This window comes from Pleurodeles waltl, chromosome 6 (genome assembly GCF_031143425.1).
Source record: "Pleurodeles waltl isolate 20211129_DDA chromosome 6, aPleWal1.hap1.20221129, whole genome shotgun sequence".
NCBI classification, from domain to species: Eukaryota; Metazoa; Chordata; class Amphibia; order Caudata; family Salamandridae; genus Pleurodeles; species Pleurodeles waltl.
The window spans coordinates 1,649,607,051-1,649,620,813 of record NC_090445.1 but is presented as its reverse complement, the minus strand read 5'-3'; positions in this window follow the sequence as shown (position 1 = coordinate 1,649,620,813).

Genomic DNA, 13,763 nt, shown 5'->3' with positions numbered 1-13,763 from the left:
AGCTGGTCACGAGGACCCAGTGTTGCGCATGTTCTGCTTATCTTACAAAATTCACTTGCTCTCTCGTTTGTTATTGTAATCACTTGCTGTGAATGTACAGCAATAACAATATCCCTGCTATTAAATGTTTGTATAGGATCTGTGCATTACACCATCTGGATGACCAGGCCTTCTGTGAAATCACACTGTTGGTGTAAATTCACACAACACTCTGTTTCCTCTTGCTAGATTTCAACTACTTAGATAACAATAAGAAAGTGAAATATCCAAATACTAGTCAGTAAATACTAATAAGTATGGCAACTAATCTTTACAAGACAACAACAGTTCATCTTACTTGCATCTACACCATTGTTTTACACAACCACCTAAGGGCCAATGGGCATACAGATAGCGACGTGTCACTCATTAACATAACTCAAAAACTGCAGATTGCCCATAGGACGGCATGCTTCTCATACTCATAAATGCCAATGTGAACTGGCCCCTATGATTGCAAACAATTGTTGACTCAATAAAAAATCACTCATTCACATACTCTTCCCTTTCAGAACTAACAGAGGATGTTAGTTATACCACAGCACGTCCTCACAAACACAAGGCACAATAACTGTATAGTTGGCAAAGTGTTGACATCACAAGAGCAGACGCTGTTGCATAACGTCCCCCTTTCCAAATCATAGAAGGTATTCAGCTAAAACCTACCATACTCTACCCATAAGCACAACGCTGCGCTTTAGCTAGAGAAGTTGCACAAATTGCATTCAACTGGGTAAAGGACAATCATGTTGCCTGATGGAGTGAATCAAACAGCAAATTCCTCTAGCAACTAAACGAAGACTTCATCAGTTTAGCCAGAACGTCCCTTTCCTGATGAACACAGCCGGGGTCATAGAGCCTGATGGGTGGAATGTCAAGCTGCAGGTGGGCAAAGGCCTTCCTGGCTAAGCAACCTTTATTATAATGAGAAGTCCCACTTGCTTGATAGAGAAGTCTTTGATAATGAATGCTACCAGCAATGCGGTGGAAGCACTTCCTTTAAAACTGAATCCAGTGTGTTGCTGCAGCTAACTCAGCTTGTTTGTATTTCTGAACCGAAAATCCAAAGCGGGTTTTTTTCTGCAATAGAATAGAACTGTGACCCTGGCCTGTAGGGAGTTTTCTCCCTGCACATAGTGGCAATTATTTATTTTCCTTGCAGAGGTCTGCCATGCCCACAGGCAGATGCATTCTGATTCTGGAAGACTGCCCTGAGTAGGGTGGGCCTCCTCATGCACTAAAGTTGACAACACCCAGCAGGTCAGAAGCTATTGCAGGACAGAGGACAACAAATGAAAGCACGGCTTCTATGTTTTGTAGGGAAAGATAAAACACAGCAGAGCCGCAAAGCATCTGTCGCTATCTAGGGGTTTTAGACCTGTAAACAGCTTTATGAGATAGGGGCTGGATTGCTTTAAATTCTATAAATAAATAAATGCTGCATTAAATGTGAGGAGTTACTCAAAAAAGTGAAGGGCCTTTGGAATAATGTAATGTTATTATTAGATTATGCTAATCTAGTTTATAGAGCGCTCCTATGACGAACAGTTTCTTGGCGTTAACTAGAGGGTGAAGTAAAATCGGACTAAATCACATTAAGCAGAAAATTCTTTATGGAAAAATCAAGTTTCTAAGGCGCGTCTAAAACATAAAAGATTCCATTGTGCTCGAAGGTTATGGGATCAGAGATTCCAAACTTCAGGCACAGAAAGAGAAGCGAACATTTCTACCTTTTCGGACTTTGGGGCTCATCCAGAGGTTGGCCAAGGAAAAACAAAGGCCCATATTTATACTTTTTTAGCACCGCATTTGCGTCATTTTTTGAAGCAAAAGCGGCGCAAACTTGCAAAATACAATTGTATTTTGTAAGTTTGCGCCGTTTTTGCGTCAAAATGCGGCGCAAATGCGGCTCTAAAAACGTATAAATGTAGGCCATAGGGTGCGACCATGAATGTACCTAGTCAAGTGATGTGAAATAAAGTCAATAGCTTTACTACTAATAGCTTTAAAGGTGATACAGTCAGAACTATACTGTATTCTCAGTAAAATGGGTAAAAATTAATTCCCTACCCCTCCCTTCTGACTGGTTTGGGCCGCATCATGACCGGCAGGCCGCTGCTACTGACCATGCCGGCAGTGCTGGTGGAAGCTCCATCTTTGCACAATCAATAGTCCCCCATCTCTAAATAGGGCAGGGTAACTGCAGGTTTGCAGGGAGGGGCTCCTGCTGTGCCATGCTCTAAATGATCCCCCATGACACCAGTGCAGTACGACCCCGCTCAATGAGAACCCTCACAATCGTATGACCTAGGTGCCCAGTTTCTGAAAGCGCCGCAAGGCACGTGTCTAGCGCAACATTCTAATGCCTGCACTCAGCCCACCCAGTCTCTAGGGATGCGCGGAGGCCCATCTCTATCATGGCTCCGCCCTGTTACCAAGAGAGGCCAAGGACCAACGGAAACACTGGGCTTTAAATAGTTGGTTTGTAAGAGGAGTTCTAGCCTCAGGGATGTTTGTTTTCCTTCCCTTAGTGTCATCCCAGGGAGCCAGTGTATTACCTTCATTGTCTTAGAATGCCAACACGGGTGCAGAATATGCCTCAAATTATTTATTGCACCTTCTCAGCACATGCCTTTCTTGATAGATGAGCAATAGAACTTCAGCAAGACACCAATGCCCCTTGTAAAATGAGTAAAATGAGAAAAACCTGCAGCCTCATTATAACTTATTATATTTATAATTATAGCTTCAATAGATGACCTACATTTCATCCAGACAATGTTTATTTTTCAAATGGCATTTATACAATGTGTTTGTATGATTCATGAAGTTATGTATTTATTTGTGATTTATTGGTAGTTTGTGTTATACATTATATTTCAATGCATTGTGTTGCTTTAAGTGAACTAATGACAGCCAAATACATAGGATATATAAAGGGGGCCAAAATGGCGGCCCGCAGGTTGATAAAGGCGGTCACGCCAAAACGCGTTCCTGTTTTGTCTAAATAAACCTTTGGTTTGCCAATCGCAAAGTGCTGGTTGCCTTAATGATCCTTAAGGTATCGTGTTTAATGTAAGACGTGGTGGCGCACGTCCCATTCCAGCACCATTGGCGTTCAGGTGCAGAGAGGGAAATGCCAAACAAAGTGTTGATATATATATGTATATATATATATATATATATATATATATATATATATATGCTTGAAACAAAGTCCAGAATGCAGAAGCTATAATGAATCGGTCCCGGACAGGCTCCGGAGCTCCCAAACCTACAACATTTTTTCCCTTGGATGGGAGTCATTTTTCCAAATACATTTTTTTATTTATTGCCAGCAGCTTGGAGGTGTCATGGCTTTCCTTTAATTTAGAGGAAAAATTGTATATAGACGGTAGTTGTTCAGTACTTCGTTGTAGAGACTTTGTAGTTGTTTAGCAGTAGTGGTTTAGGCTATCGTTGTTTAGGACCTAGTTGTTCCGTCACATATTCGAATTCTACAATTGTTGCAATGGTGAAGAATTTAGGTGGGCCAAGATAGTCTCCTTTTCCATAGTAAAGGTGGGATTTAGGACCAGACCAAAGGGACTACAGCACCAGGTTTGGAAAAAGCTTGCAGAGTGATCTCAAATAAAGGAAAGCCACCTTCATAATGGCAGCCACAAGTGGTTTGTGAGGTAGCTGTTTGTCAATCAGTACATCCAAATTCTTCAACACTGTGGAGATGGTAAGAATTGCTCCAGTGAGGAAGGCCAAATTGTAGGATTCGAAAGTATGGGCTTGGCCTAGTGAAGAAAATCTCTTTCGATCAGTTACAACCTGTTAATATTAATTCAAGCTTACAAAGTATAGGCCAAGATTTACCAAGATTTTGCTTCGAGTTGCATCACTTTTTTGACACAGAGAGATGCAAAATCCTTTTTGATATTTACAAAGCCAAGCAAATGTTGAGTGCTGATATTTGATTTGTGGGTTAATACAGCGCAACAGCTACTTCAAGAGTGTCCCGGCGCTGACAGTTAAATCTGGCCCAATTGAAAAGGCAGACTCAAAAAGCCTGGTCTTTAAGTTTTCTTTTTTTAAGTGAAATGTCCCCTGTACCCCGGAGTTGCAGTGGAAGAGAGTTCCACTCCGTGGCAGCCAAATAGGAATAAAAGTTACCACTCCATTTTTTCCTTCTATATTGAGGGATGACCGCCAGCAAGGAACTGGAGGACCAAAGTGACCTATTCGGTCGATACGGAGTAAAGCTGTTGGACAGGTACTGAAGGCCTTTATAATAAAAAGCTCTATGAATAAGAACTGGGCCTTTAAACCTGACACGTTCTTTCACAGGCAGCCAGTGTAGATGTTTTATAGCTGGCTAAATGTGGGCATTCCTGGGGAGACGCAGCAAGAGATGAGCAGCAGCATTCTGCACAAGCTGCAATCTTCTCAGGAGGTAGGCAGGCAGCCCCTAGTAAAAATGAGTTGGCGTAATCCAACCTAGAAGTAATTGAAGCTTGGATCACTGTTTTTTGCTGCATGAGGGGAAGCAGATGCAGGAATTTTTTTAGCATTTTTAACAGGCCAAAACAGGCACGTACTACCCCGCCACCTGAGGCGTAAAAGACAGTGTTATCAAATTTCACCCCCAGATTGTGTGCTGATGTTGCCGCGGGTAGCTGGAGTGGGAACATCTTGTGGTCAAAGGCCATGACCCCAAGTGATGGAGGGGACCCAAAGAGCAAGATTTCTGTCTTCCTAGAGGTGCACTTGAGGCAACTATCACGCATCCATTGAAACACGCAAAGCATTGGGAGTTTTATGGTCTAATGTGAAGAGGATTTGTGTATCATTAGCGTACAAAATGATTTGTATGCCAAACGATTCAAAGCAGACCCCTGAGGCATTCCAAATCTCAATGCCATGGATTGTGAGACAAATGGGGCCATCCAGACTGATTGAGACCTCTCCGCCATGAAAGAGGACAAACAGGCCAAGGCTGGGCCATCCAAGCACAGAGATGCTGCAGAAGACCGGAGTGCAAGACCATTTCAATAGCTGTGGATAGCTCCAGAAGAACCAGTGCAACCTGCTTCCCCTAATCCACCGCCAGCTTGATCGTGTCTGCCACCTCCACAAAGTGGTCTCTGTGCTGAAGCCCCGGTGAAAGCCTGACTGGGGGATGGAGTAAATTATTTTGCTCTAAAAAGGCAGAGAGCTGTTTGTTGATAAGCCAGTAAAGTGAGCCAGCACATTGTGCTGTCTCGTTATTCTGCATCAGGTAGGCGTTTTGTGGGTAGTGCAGGGCATTCCCGTGCATCCACCCATGGATTTTGACACAAACACACATTTACTAAGAGATCTAGACATGGGTTTGCTCCAAAACGGTGTGCCTGCCTGAGGCGTGCATGACAAGGATAAATATTTGTATTTCTTCTTGTTATTTCCTTTTTGCATGTGTGCAAAGGATAGTTTTTGTGTAAGAAGGTTCCACTTCCAGTACAGAAGCCATTCTGACCACAACGCAGACACCCTTGCACTATGCCTCCAGCCTAAAGTGCGCCAAAGCATGGAGATAGCACGTCTGCGACATTTCTTTGAAGATATGGAGCACTTCTGCTCTCTCCAATTGAAGCCCCCTAGTGTACAAGCCATTTCTTTGTAAATATGCCCCCTAGTGTGCAAGCATGAAGTGAAGTCATTGATCTGAATAACAGAGATAATGACAAAGGTGGCGAAAAACTGAGCGTCATAAGACTCAAGAGCATTTTAGTAGACAAATAGACATTGAATTATACGGGTCCAATGGCGAAGCCCGAAAATGCCAAACAATCCTTTGGAAGAAAGTTAAGTCTAAAATGGGTAACCATACTGCAGATGCTCTTCCAGTATTAACACATCTGAACCACTCGTTATTGACAAATGATCTATACAATAACATGCCCAAGTGTGCTGCAGGTCATGGAAGAAAACTACTGCTAAGTTCTAGCTGCCTCCTCAAACCACCTAGGATTAAAAAAACTGCCCGCAAGAGATTCAGCATCTTACTACTTTTTATATAGGGCTGCACTTTCTCAGATAAGGCCGAGTACGGATTAGTCTAAACGTTGCTACATCAGCAGCATCACAAGAGGTAGTACTTAAGTTTTCTTAGTTTTCTTAAAATTGTAAGATTTCTGTCCTTGAAGTATTATAAGTTTTTTTAAACTATTCTGGAACACACGGTGTATGATAGATGTTTTATATACAGATTAAAGGTAGATCTCTTGTTCCACCTACAAGCATTTGCTTCTTTTAGTGAGCTGTCAAGAAAGAAGGAGAAAAACAATGCTAATTTGTCCCAGACCTATATCTAGCCAGAAGGGGAAAAAACAATGCTTTTTGTCCCAGTCCTATATATTGTCAGGTTACCAAATGGGATTTTGAGACATACAAGAAATATATCTAATCACATTTAAACAATTTTCAATAGTTTTGTTTCTTCATATTCCAGATTGTATTGTAGATGACAGCCGTAATGCAAAACAAGCAAATAATCATTGGTACATTTCAGTGAAATGTGATCAAATATAATTTCACGGTTCAACATGAAGGCGAGAATAAATGGTTAAACTGTCCTACCTAGATAAATCTTAGAGGGGGAGAGGCGACTATTGTGAAGCAAGATGAATTGTCTCAGGAAATGGGATCTGCAGTGGTGACAAGACCCTGCATAGCACTGTGTTGTTAGATGGGATACATTAACATAGGCAAAATATCAGATGCCCTAGCAGTTTTTGATATATCTTCAAACGTGATTGCCAACTCAAAGATTGACCTCTAAATATTGCAAACAAATCAGGGATCCAGGCTTCCTCAGAAGGAAATTCTATAGCTTTCTTGTATCCCAAAATCTTTCTTTGAATTTTCTTAGAATAGTGTGTCTGGAAACCAAACTTTCTTGACAATAGGTACTTTGTTGAATTCTTTCATTAATGGTTATAGAGATAGAGGGATATAGATATGTTGAATCAGACTGATTCTATGAGATGCCCTTTACTAAAAAAGTAAGACTTAGAGTATGACTGTGCTAGTATTTCAGATTTGAATACCTTGGATACCTTTGTTCGGAGAACAGATAGTGGTCCAACACTCAGGGGGTCATTCCAAGTCTGGCGGGCGGCGGAGGCCGCCCGCCAGACTTCCCCCCTCCGAAATACCGCTCCGCGTTCGAAAGACCGCGGAGGGTATTCTAAGTTTTTCCCTGGGCTGGCGGGCGGTCGCCAAAAGACCGCCCGCCAGCCCAGGGAAAAACTCCCTTCCCACGAGGATGCCGGCTCGTAATCGAGCCGGCGGAGTGGGAAGGTGCGACGGGTGCTGTTGCACCCGTCGCGTATTTCACTGTCTGCCAAGCAGACAGTGAAATACTTGTAGGGGCCCTCTTACGGGGGCCCCTGCAGTGCCCATGCCAGTGGCATGGGCACTGCAGGGGCCCCCAGGGGCCCCGTGACCCCCCCTACCGCCATCCGGTTCCCGGCGGGCGGACCGCCGGGAACTGGATGGCGGTAGGGGGGGTCGGAATCCCCTCGGCGGCGCAGCTAGCTGCGCCGCCTTGGAGGATTCCAAAGGGCGGCGGTACACTGGCGGGAGACCGCCAGTGTTGCCGGTCCGACCGCGGCTTTACCGCCGCGGTCGGAATGCCCTTGGGAGCACCGCTGGCCTGTCGGCGGTGCTCCCGCGGTCCTCCAACCCGGCGGTCATTGACCGCCAGGGTTGGAATGACCCCCTCAATGTCTTTTTCAGTTCTTTCAACTAGGTTTTGGGAAAGGTAGAAATTGACCTTAAACCCCTAGACCTGAAGGTATGTGGCTGTTGTAAGCTAGATTTTGAATGTTATTCCAGTATTGATGAGGGAGAAGAAGGTTTGTATACTTCTTGACTGCCTGCAAGACTGTGGTATGCATTTGCTCATATGCAGTTCTGATAAACTTAGGGACATAGTTATACTCTGCTTGCGCCGGATTTGCGCCATTTTTTTTACGCAAATTCGGCGCAAACTTAACACCATATTTATACTTTGACGCCCGACCCCGCGAACGTCAAAATTCCACCGTGTGCGTCATTTTCTGGATGCGTGAAACTGCCTTTCGTTAATGACATGCAAGGTAGGCGTTTCCGTCCAAAAAATGACTTAAACACCTGTGCGCCAGATTTATCCAACCACACAAAAATCCCGCATGGCAGGGAGTCGGAAAATGGCGCACAACCTGATTTGGGTCAAAAAGTAACGCCTGGGTCAGGGCAGGCGTTAAAATGGGGCAAGCACACCAGTACTTCAGGAAAACACACAGAAGCAACATCAGAGCTCCAAAAGGAAGACATGGAGGTGCTATTCATCCAGCATGCACGAAGACCCAGAACCCAGGACCAACAGCAGCAGCTTCCACCACACCAACAGGGACCCCAAAGGCAACGCAGAAGGTAGGAAATGATATTCAGGACCAGGATCACCCTTCTGGGCCTCAGGGAACATGACATCATCCAGAGGTACAGACTAAACTGGCAAGCCATACAGCAGCTGCTGGGCCACATTGAGCCACAGTTGGCACCCAGCTTGCAGACACCCCACATCATTCCACCAGAGACCAAGCTGCTAGCTGTCCTCCACATGTTGGCAAGTGGCTCTTTTCAAACAACTGGTGCTCTGGTTGCCGGGATCTCACAGCCCTCATTCTCTGCCTTCTTACACCTGTGAGCACTTCCATGCAGATCAGCAATTTGAACCTGCACTGCCATTGCTGCTGCCTGGAATGTTTCAGACGCTGCCATTTTATTTATATCCTTGTTGTGCATTGCCGTATAAATCAGCCTAATCCCAGCCCTATCCATTGTCTGGGTTTCATGTATGCATGAGTGACAAACAGTGACAGTGTACTATGGCTGCATGCATGGATTGGGTATGGTGCCTCCAGCACAACAAACAACGTTAGCTAATGTGCATGTAAGGACAAAACATGTTTGTGCCCTGACGGTCCACACACAGATTACAACCCAGTGATGGTGCTTGCGTGGTGACTAGCTGTGAGATTAATCAGCACAGAGGCACTGATGTTCCCTGTTGCAGTGGGAATTTTAGAGGCCACCCTGTGTACAAATGTTGTAATGAAACCTGCTGGTTTCTAATTACTGATCCATTAAGTTTGTGAGCACACCAAGGTTGCCCTGTTGTCTGCCTCATAAAACTTCAGCAGTGCCATAGCTGGACTATCTCCATGTGTGTTGTCAATTCCTCTTTGGCTTTCGGTCAATTCTGCTTTGAAGGATACTCTGTTAATGCAGGGAATGGCTCCACAGACTCATGACTAGACCTGCACATAACTGTGACAACATGGAGGCCAATAATGACACAGGGTACACATGGCCACACACTTGAACTGGACACCTTTGTGCAATTAACCACTGGAAATATGTGAACACATGCAACTTGGTCTGCTGGTCCTCCACTGCCACAAGAGAAACATAGGTCATTTATATGACTCAAACTGTGGAGTGACATCACATTTTTGGATTGGTTTTGGGACTCTGTGTCACAAACACTGTACTTACAGAGCATTTTCAAATGCCTGACTCATGGGTAGTATACAAACAAGTGACTAGGAAGTGGTATCCAACATTCCAGTACATGTGATGGCTTACTCTTGTAACATTGCCATTATCAACCATCCTCTATCTATCCTGTGCATAGTTTGTCATGGGAGATGTTTTGTCCCAAAAGTCAGGGAAGTTCACACAGCATTAGATGCTACGTGTATGACAAACACATATCCCAACTCACTTCCACACTGAATAGCATCTTATGGTTATCCACATTTACAACACATGCATACAAGCACATTAATGAAAGCAAGTCTTGTGACGTTCACACAGAGGTCCAACAACAATTGAAATAGCCAATTCACAGACAGAAACACACAGGCCATGAGTGAATGTATTAAGTTGCAAAGCCTTGCTATCCTCTATTGACGCACCACCTGCTCAAACTAGGTAATAATACCAATTTTTATTCAAAATGTTTGGGTAGCTGTTGCGTCAGTTAAGAGTGCTAATCCGGTACAACAACATGAGTATTATGGTCCGCAGTAGTGTGGTCTGCCAGATGTGCCCAAAACACTGGAACACACAATTCAGGCGCAGACAGCCTATCTCTGTTCATTTACATATTTCATGTATGTTAAAAATGAGAGAAATTACACAAACTCAGTTAAAGACAGATATTTTGACGCAAATGCGTAAAAAATGCATATGCGGCAAAATGTGCTGCATATGCATTAAAAAATGACGCTCACAGCCATTATACATCCATTGGGCCTGAGCGGTAATTCATACACTGTACCCCATGAAATTGGTTATCAATAAAAAATATATGGAACTATGAATACAGGGGAATTTTGAAGCATTTGTGTCAACATAATTTGACGCACAGCCCGTCAGCGTCATAACATTTTCATGCATCATAATAAAAACGCAATGCATTTGAGACAGGAAGTGATGTAATAGGATATCCTGCTTACAGAAATTGTACAGTGGGTGTACTTTCACTTTGCAGTCTGTGATTTTTCTATACTATGTGGCTGTGCTGAGAGTTTTGTCTGTCCACATTGTGCATTTGTCTCCTGTGTGCCATCCTATTTGTCATCTGTTGTTTTAGTAATTGTCTCAGTTGTTCAGTGTAAGTGTGTTTTTGTCATATTTGGTGTCTAATTTTGTCTTTGTACTGTTGGGAGTCTGTAGTGGGTATTGTCAGTTTGGGGATTGTTAGGCTGTTTGTGGGTTACTTAACTTTCATTTTCCTCCCTCCTTTCCCTGTATTTTCCTCTGTTCCCTTACCTTTAACTATCATTTTGGTCATGTTGGGCAGGCCACGTCTGGGGAGAATGGGCGAGGAGGAGCTGGGGGCATTCATTTGGCTGGTGTGCCACTTCCTCCCCCTGATGATTGAGGCTGGTGGCAGGGTGATACAGGGGTAGCACACGGAGGCGAGGAGGCTCAGGTGGTCCAAGGTGAAGTACCATCTGAGGAGAATTTTCAACACACTGCGCAATGACCACCAACTCAAGCATTGCTGGGCTGACCTTGTTGCCAGGGAGAAAGACCTGCTGGACCACCTGGGTGTGGTGATTGGTGGCCCTGCTACTGGGCACAATTCAGAGTAGTGGGCACATTTAAATGCTCTGTAGTAACAGTAGCAGATTTGTTGAAATGCTGCATGCAATGTTTTTGGACATGTGGAGTGCAAGTTAAATATACAGTGGCCCTGATTTATACAATATTTGGTACACATTACCGTCATTTGTTGACGCAACAGCAGCACAAACTTGCAAAACACATCTTGATCTTGTAAATTAGTGCTGCTTTGACGTCAATAGATGATGGTAATGCGGCTCAAACATATGTTTCATTCATGGTCTGTGAGCGTACCAGGAAAGAGATGTATTTTACAAGCTAAAGCAAGGAATTAATGTGGTCCCCAATTATTTGGAATACATGTCTGAACTGCATTCCTGGCCATACGTACAAAGTTCTTCCTAACCTCAGGTAACATTCTAGGCTGATACTTTGACTTGGTTTGTGTCGCAATTAAATTAGAAATGGATGCCAAAGTAATGCACACGGGTACATATCTAAATGTTTAGTGATACTTTCCATAGTTGTAGCGTAAAACATGAAGCAAATACTACAAATTGAGGAATAAAAAATATATCTGGCCCTCTGTTCATTGTTCCTGTGTGTTTTAATTTGCCTTGAGCACAATAGCTGCAACAGAGCTGATGCATTTGCCATCTGTGTCACTTTATAGCCATGCAATTCTCAAAAGTTATTGGGTCATCATGGGATATCTGAAGTTGGGGATTGAATGGTCACAATTTATTACTTGCATGATGTTGTTCAAGGGACCCCTGACCGATTCCATCATACATATAAAGTGCCCAAATACTTTGCCACTTTACGTTTGGTACACCCCTGCTGATCTAGTGCAGCATATGTACAATAGCTAACTTCCCAGTGTGAAGGCTATCACATACATTGGTGTATGCTAAGATCAGAAGACCAGCATTCCTGTGACTGCTGCCATTCCCAAGGTGCATTCACATTGAAACCTACATCATCATGATTGCCACAGTAGGACATTTGCTAAATCATGTTTCAATAATGGGACAGTGTCATTTTGTTGTATACCTGCAGATCACCCAGCTTGACTAATGTAAGATGATGAATGTGGCTAACTGTGAATTCCAATACCCGATATGGGTACACAGGGCAATGGGTGACACATTTCAGGTGCAATGACTACACCTGTGCCCATGCATTCTGTCACAGATGACCAAATTAGACACTCTCTGCATATAATTCTCTGTTGTATTAATTTAGATAAATGGACGATCCATGTTTAGCATCAGATTGTCATCAAGTAACACACAGGATCCCTGCCATTAGGGTGTCATAGGGGCCATATCTGGCTCAGGATACACTGTCATTGTAGCATATGTAACCTACAGACAACACAGGCCCACTTGAAATGGAGCATAGACAGCATGATAATTCATGAGCTAAACTCAAGCCACATGAGCATCACACAGTAACTGATTGTCCCTTGATGCCCCAGCCACAATACCTGAGTGACTGGTATTGCAGTGCACCAGGAACATGGCTTTGCCTGTCTCTCATAACAACAAATGAATAAATGGAGTACATTCTATAAATGAATCTGCGACCAACTGAGGAATATTGTTTGTCACCCCATGATTGTTAGGGCCAATGCATGTGTGCATATGTGTGTGTATCACTCACTGGTGTGACAGGGTCAATACATGTTTGCAGTGGTATTTCTGTTGGAGTGTCATCATGCCTGAGACGCTAGATTATCAGATATAATGTCACGCACAGTAATTTTTTCTTCAAAGTGTTGTACAGTGCACAGACATTGAGCATATTTCACCCTTCCATGCTTTACAGGTGGACCTGCCCCCTACACAATTGGAGAAGTGGCTCGATTTGCGGACCCAGACATATCCAGTAAGTGTTGATATTTCCGTTCTGTGTTGTGTTTGCAGCTGTTGTGTGATTGACTCCTGTGTGTTGGACACATAGCAAGGTATGATGTGCTGGCACATGATCTGATATGTGACTTGACTGGAGTTAGACTTTTTTTTCCATATTTGAGTTGGAAAGTCAGTGGCGTAGAGTCATCATTTGGGATTGTAGTGCAGCGCTGTAGGCATGGCCATGTGAACAGGGTGACATTTGTAGTTACATTACTTGTAATGAAAAATTTGGAGGTAGCCATTTTCATGATTTAGTCAGCAAGTCATACCCTGAATCACACAGAGCAGGGATGCCGGAGTATTGCCCACAGACTTGAGCCTCCCTGTTAACTAATGAACATGTAGGACTGTATGTTTGACTTCCTAGCAGCATCTTGCTCCACATGTTCTGCTACGTTTATGTGGCACTTGAGTACAATGTCATAGGTGTGCATGCAGCTCAAGCCAAGATGGGTGCTTGTATCTATGTGCTTGTTGTAGGACAGGTATTAGTGTTAGCAAATGATGTTGACAATTGACCGCAATTAGGAACATTAATGTGGATGTGATTGTACAATGTTTGTGTCTATCCTAGTTGGATACCCTCCTGACCTGTGGTTGACTGACTAAACCCATGGACAGCTGTCCAAAGCTTCCTGGCTGTCCTTGATGTTTGAA